Source organism: Gavialis gangeticus, unplaced genomic scaffold, assembly GCF_001723915.1.
Source record: "Gavialis gangeticus isolate Ggan-Ray unplaced genomic scaffold, GavGan_comp1, whole genome shotgun sequence".
Lineage (NCBI taxonomy): Eukaryota > Metazoa > Chordata > Crocodylia > Gavialidae > Gavialis > Gavialis gangeticus.
Window position 1 is genome coordinate 4,623,418 of NW_017729024.1, and position 7,391 is coordinate 4,630,808.

General features: G+C 40.2%; 1 long non-coding RNA gene across 1 annotated transcript in view; it reads left to right on the forward strand.

The window, feature by feature from the left end:
* The first annotated feature begins 968 nt into the window (after positions 1-968).
* The window catches only part of LOC109297197, a 52,769-nt gene continuing 46,346 nt past the window's right edge, over positions 969-7,391 (forward strand). Inside the window, exon 1 of the long non-coding RNA XR_002097235.1 lies at positions 969-1,257. This is a non-coding gene — a long non-coding RNA (uncharacterized LOC109297197). The remainder of the gene's footprint in view (positions 1,258-7,391) is intronic.

The following is a 7,391-nucleotide window of genomic DNA, read 5'->3' on the forward strand; positions in this document are numbered from 1 at the left end:
GGATACTTGCCCAGTAAGAACTGGGTAAGGATCAATAACTCATTCCACATGAATCACCAGATAACCTTCAAAGGATAATGATATTCAGGCATTAGAGACCTGCATAAGAGAGGCTAAATTTCTAAACAAAATTTCTGTGTAATTTATATCTTTAGTTTGATGGGTGAGTTTAAAAATGGAGGCATTTTGTACTATTAATGCCCTTCAACAAATTCTTCCAACTCTCCATACTATCCTCAGGTCAAATAAGAAATCTCACCGGGCTAGTAATTTTGGTTGGAAAAGAGCAAAAAAGTCCAAATAATAATAAGTCACTTTAAATAGTATGTACAATAGTATCTTCTGATGTCTGTGAATTCCGAGTCACACACACACAGCTCTCACAGCTTCAGAAATGTTCTAACAAGATTCTGTGGTATATGTTTCCAATTTAGCACAAATTATATATTACTGAATATTTGACCCCTTTTCTCTGGAAAAAAGTATTTTCACTTGATAGTTATACCAGAACACTTTCTCGGTTATTGTGAAAACATCGTTCCCCCCTATTTTAATTACTGCACATTCCATTGCAAATTGGTTACTGTACTCTTCTTCCTCATGTGCTTCCCAGTTATTTTTCATTTCAGGTGTAAGATACAAAGCCTTATTAATGAAGCAGCAATCTGTGATCAGCTTCTGAAAGCTCTTTATATTCTGTGCTAACAATGTTTTGATATACTTTTCCCCACGCCCCCCTCCCGCGTTTCCTTAGCTGCCTTAGCTGTTTGGCCATGTCTGACTTGCTGATGATGAAGCCTTTGCTGGCAGGTTGCCCAGATAGCAGCTCTCCTGTAGATTCCAGTCTCTCTCCAGGAGTTGCCTGCCTTCAGCATAATGGGCAACATTGAAAGCAGCAAGGCGTTTGGTCGACAAGGTCAGAGTGCCTTTCATTCCTGCAATAATCAACCAGTGTAGCTCTTCCTCAGACCTGGGGAGAGAGAAGATAGAGGTCAAAAGAGCAATTACATTTCACATTGACTCCAGGAAAGGCTTGGAACACAAAACTGAAAAGAAAAACAGCATAGAGCTTCACTCTTTCACATTCCTTTTCTGGTCATTATTATTAAAACAGTGCAGCAACCATGTCCATTATAAGCATTATAACATGAAGAACCATTTTCCTCCACTGGATGAGATCTTTCTTCCCAGACATTTAGCACTGTCAGCATATTCCAAAGGAATGTAAATGAGATACACCACATATAACCAGACACAGTAAGTAAAGGCTATTAATTATGTTAAAAAATGTTAACCCTAGCAGACTGTGGAACAAGCAATTGTGTTAATTTCAGTCTGTAATCAGTCCCTGAATTAGCATAACTTTATTTATTTAGCATTAAGACAACAATTTAGAAAATATAATTTAGTTGGAAATGTCAGTAATTTTCTGCTGGTATATTGTTGTTGCAAAGTTACCTTTATTTGACCTTACAGCTGCCAGGCCTAATTACTTTAATGGTATTAATTGTACTGACCAGTCTGGTGATGTAGCTTGTAACTCCTATTACTGCCTAGTTGGTATCATTGCAAAATGTGTCATGTGTGTTTCGCAGTCATGTTCCATTGTTTACTGGTACATTTTAAAGCAGAGGCTCCCAATGTGTTATCAAAAGAAAAAAGAAAAGAAAAGAAAACAACTCCTTGAAGCATATATCTGAATCAGCCCTTTAAGCAGAGCAATCTACAAAGTCTAATGTTAATACAGTAAGATATTAGAAGAATGTAACTGATCCTATTTATTCAATGCCCTTCCCTTCAGCTGTATGAAAGCTGAATTAGTTCAGTGTTGACAAAGGATTAAGAAACTTGGTAGTGACATTCTTCACAGTAAACAAAACCTCCCTCATTCCACATTTCACACTGAAGGCAGCCACTTGAAGAATATTCATTTCTTTGTTTCCCGCTATAGAATGCAAACATGGCTTTATTCCATGGTTTCCTATGAAACAAAATGTGAATACAATGTCTCTATCCCACAGAACACCTGGTATTATTCACTACTCTGTTGAAAACACTTGAACACTGAAGGACTGAAAAACATACTTATTTTATCAATCATGACAAGCAACAGGATATTTTTCTCCTTGCAGTGTTACTTCTTAAAGACAAGAGGAAAAAAATATACGGAATTTGGCTCATGCTCTTTTTTTAGAAACTACCTAGGAACTCTGCAAATGCAGTATGATTAATCACAAGTAACCATGATACTACTCAAGGCCAAATACTAAAAACATGTACTCCTTATGAAGGCAAAACTAAATGAAATTAAGGCTTTGACTGAGTCAAAACTGAGTAAGAAATTCAGGATTTGGTATAGAAGCCATGTATACAATTGTACAATTTACCCCCGTATTACTATCAGTTCTAACACTGATTTAGCCAGATTAGCATTTACATTGGCAGAGGCTGTACTGAAGACTCAACTGTGGTGTCTGGCACTGTCTTCTCCAGCAATTTAGTAAAGCCTGCTGAGAAAGGTTGTAATACAGTAGTACAGTGCATTTCTAGCCACTAGGGGTGTTCTTACACATGCTCCAGGGGTAGAGGGTGTACTTTAATTAGAGTGGCTCTCAAGAGCTGTTCTAATTAAAGCGCCCACAGTGTCTTGTGTATTCAGTGTCCTGTGTTTTAAAGTGGTGGCGGGGGCACTTTAACTAAAGCTTGTTCAATGAGCTTTAGTTAAAGAGCTCCCGCCACCATTTTGAAGTGTGGGGACACTGAATACACAAGATGCTAAGGCTGCTGGAATGTACTAATTACACGGTAATTACAGTGTGTTGGAGCAGGCATCCCACACATATACAGGCACCCTAGGGCTTTCTCACTGTGTTTATTGCTGATTCTAAGACCATCTGTTTGAATGGGTAAGACTTTTAAAGTATATTTTACTAGTGAAGGGAAAGATTTAGTGCAATTGTTTGTTTTACAATGAAACTTTGATTCTTCTCACTATTTCTTTAAATAAAGGTGGACTTTACTGATATAAGGATAGATCACATGAAAGAAGACATGCAACAAAAATAGACCACAGGGAATAATCCTGCACTGACAGGCAGCTCAACGATGTGACTCAAAGGCTAGGGACAGAAGTTACGCATAAACTGGTTTAAGTGATCAGAAACTGGTTTAAACTTGTAACAAAACAGAAGTTCAGTACACATACCCAGTTTCAAAATGGATGAAACTGGTTTAAGATAAACCTGGCTGAATGTAGTATTAGACTTAACGGATTTGGGTCAAACTGGTTTATGAAATTGCTATCCCAGACCCCTTCCTGGTTCAAGTTAAATCAGAGTCCCCCAACATCCCAGCATACTTTCCATTCCTGGGCTGTGCTGTGCTGCCTGCTTCAAGTAAATGACTTTACTGTTAGGTAAATGACTTTATCATATGTAAGGAGATAGGTAAATAATAGATGAAGGGATATACATTTAACTTGAGTAAATTATTCTCATGTCAGTATTACCTAGGCCTTTCCTCACCTCCTGTACTTTACACTTCTATGCCAATAGCTGACAGAATTTGTATGTTAAGCTAAATTAATATGATAAAAGAATGTACAGAGCCTAATTGTATCAAACAAGAAAACTATGACAGGGTGCAGACAGAAGTGCAGCTCCCAGCTGTAATTCAGAATATTTTCTACAAAGCATTCTGAGTTGCAACATTCCCCAGACCGAACAGAAGTTCACTGTTGGTTCCAGGGCAGAGGGGAATCTTGCTGTGGGCTGGGAGCCTGCAGCCAGGTTCCCACAGCAATGGCCAGGGCTCCCTGCCAGCGCTTGCTGTTTTCAGAATGGGAAGGGAGAAAGGCAGTGGAGGGAGCTCATTCTTGGGGCTTCCCAGCTGGTGCTGAAGGATATGATGGGCGAATTGGAGCCTCCACCCACCCCATCCTCCAGGAGGGGCTGAAAAAAACCCAAACTGCTCCCTTTCTTCTTCCTATTCTGAAAACAGCGACAAGCTGGGAGCTCTGTGCATACATAAGTTACAGAAGACACTACATTTTGAAACATCTTCTTCTGATATTTCATGCAATGAGAGGTCAGCTTTTTACCTGATTGGCCATTTTTGAAGCTGTCTGAAGCTGTGCGCTTGTGTTTGGTCACTGCTATAAACTGCTTTCTGTGGCCATATTGGGAGAAAATTGTCACTTCTTTCTGTGCTCTTAGTGAGTTCTAGAAGACAGACATATACCCATAGTCTTAAATCTTTTTTCACCTTTACCACTTACATAGCCACTTAACTACAATTTTTGTGACTTATGCATAGTTTAGCTTCTACTTATCTACACTCACAATGTACTTCCTGAGTATGCTAGTAGTCTGCATAGGTGTCAGGGTAATACAGTATAACCTCATAAATCTAGATCTCAAAAATCCGGAATTCTCAAAAATCCAACACTTTTTAAGCTTCCCCCTCTGCTCCTCTGGATGCAGAGGAGGAAGCTTACATGCGGAGGCTGCTGTTGCCATCCAGCACCCCACTCTGCATGTGGCCAATGCCCCAGAACTGGCCACCACAGCTGCCCCTCACTTCTCCGTGACTGGCCAACGCTCCAGTTTAAAGAAATGGAATTTTCAAAATGGTCCCAAGCATGCCAGATTTATGAGCTTATACTGTATAGAAATTTCCTGGGCACATTGTTAATACTAAGCAAGTTGCAAAACATTAGTCACGGAGGGCACCTATACACATGCCTGATGCCTGCTCCTATGCATGCTAACTGGTACGCATTGGAGCAGGTTTGATTAATCTGGTCCAGTCCCACTGCCATTTTGAAGCACAGGACGCTGAATACATGAGATGCTGTGGGTGCTTTAATTAGAGTGGCTCCCGAGAGCTGCTCTAATGAAAGTGCCCCTCCCACCCAGGAGCATGTGTAAAGAAGCCTAGAAAGAGAAAGTTGCATATGCCTGATGCTGGAGGGCCCTTCTACCTTTTAGCCCTAGAGTACAAGTGTCAAACATCTGGTCAGTGGGCCAGATGCAGCTTGTAGAGGTAGGTCACCTGGCCAGCAGGCTTTGTTGTCACAGTTGCCAGAGTTGCTACATTGGTTCAACTCCAGAACCCAGAGGGTTAATGCTGTGGCTGCTCACCGCTACCCCTTTGTATGTCACTGAAATTTGGGTTTTCAGTTGCCATTAGTGAATAAAATTGGCAGCATGGGAAAAGGCCCCCTCCTCACTCCTCCTTCCCCTAGATTAACAGTAATAGTGTTAACTCCCCTGGGTTCTCTAGCTAGGATTACACAATGGCTCTGGCTGCTTTGGCCTCAGAGGTAGCTCATCCCCATGGTCTAGATCTGCCCTGTGGGGACAAATTAATTTGGTGCTTCTGCTTTACAACCTAGTGATTAAGGCATCCTCCTAGGAACATAAAGATCATGGCCTGGTGGTAAGAACATGCCGCTGCAAAGTGGGAGATACGTAAGGGGAAAGACTAGAATCTAACGGTGCCTGTAGACATGCCAGGAGACTGCTCTGATGTGCTGTAATTATAGTGCACTCCAATCAGCCTCCATGTCGCTTGTATCAGCATCCCCACACTTCAAAATGCTGGCAGGGTACTTTAACTAAAGCTCGTTGAATGAGCTTTAGTTAAAATATCCCTGCCATCATTCTGAAGTGTGGGGATGCTGATACACAAGACTCTGTGGGCACTTTAATTAGTGTGGCTTTCAGAACAAATCTAATTAAAGCAGTCTCTCTACCCCCAGAATGTGTTAAAATGCCCTAACTCTCCAGCTCCCTGGGCAAATGTCCTAACTATAAGGCAGTGCAGTTCAAATGTTGGAGGCTCTGCCATTTGACTTCTATCTGGCACTATGAGAAAGTGCCACTATTTGCCATCATATGGGTATGTAAATTTAGGTGTATAAAGGCAAAATAGGATTGGGTCTATAGAGACCAACCAGAATTTTCTTTTATGAAAGGAAGAAATTTAATATTAATCTATGTAAAATAAGAATATTGAAGGGGTTTGATAAAGCTATTGTAATTGTTACTTAGATGTATTTACACCAAATTTTCAAAAGTGACTAGCAGTTGTGGATGTTTTTGAATATCTAAGTAGAGACAGTTTAAAAAGTCTTGATTTTAAGAGAGGGCTGAACATGCAGTCTCTGAAAATCAGGCCTCTTTACAATGTCTGAAATGGGGTCCTAAAATATAAGGTACTCAAAATTGTTAATTAGTTTTTAAAATCTTGACCTTGATGTATAAACAGTAATTAATGGCTACTAGAGCAAGGTTCTAATGTAGAACAAATTCAGTGATCATTCTTCACAAAAGCAATTCAAGAAGTTAAGCATTGGGAAGATTATACTGGGACACTATTTACAAATGACTCCAGTAGACCTCAAGTGCTTTGCAAAGGAGGTCAGTGTCATTAACCCTATTTTACATATGGGGTAAATGAGAAAAATAAGTGAAGTGACCTTACCCACTGTCATCTAGCATCCCAATGGGTAAAGCTGGAAAAAGAAGCTATGTCTTCCAAATTCTATCCAGTGCTCTAGCCAGGCCACATTTCTGAACATTTCAGGAGCATGGAGATTTTGCCAGTGCAATGGATATCCGTAGTACAGGGATCAGATAGGAAAAGTAGTTTCAGATAGGAAAATGTATCTCATGCATTAAGTTCTATAGTATCTACACAATTAAGTCTGTTGAAATGAACATCTTAGAAATGTATAAACATCCCAAACAGTGCAGTTTATAGTAAGCCCTGTCAAAATAAAGGACCTGCTCCCACTGAAATCCAGGAGTAAACACCCATGAATTTAATTTACAGGCAGACCAAGATCAAGACAAATATATATATTACTATAAACTGTATTATTTGGAATACACACACAGTAAAATCTTTGTTATCCGGCATTTAAGTAACCAGAAATTCTATTAACTGGAATTTCCAGCCGGACACAGAGAGGGAAAAGATGAAGCTCGCACATGGTGGTGGCCACCATCACCCACCACCCTGCGCTGCCACCACTCCGTGTACAACCACTGCCACCCTCCCTCCCCCTCTCCCTCCCCTTGCTATCTGAAAACTCCTGCTGAGTTATTTCAGATAACTGGAATTTTTACATAACTGGCAACCCCCTTATGCCAGGGGGTTGCCAGTTTTACTCTGTGTGTGTGTGTGTGTGTATTTATATATATAGATATATATATTCTGTGTGTGTGTGTGTGTGTGTGTGTGTGTGTGTGTGTGTGTGTTTGTGTATTAATAAGCAGTATATGGAAATGCCACATAGAAATATTTGATGAGGGACTAAGTCTGGGAAAGAATGAGTTGCTGATGGAATTCTTTAAAAAATGCTAACCATGTCAGCCTAAACATAC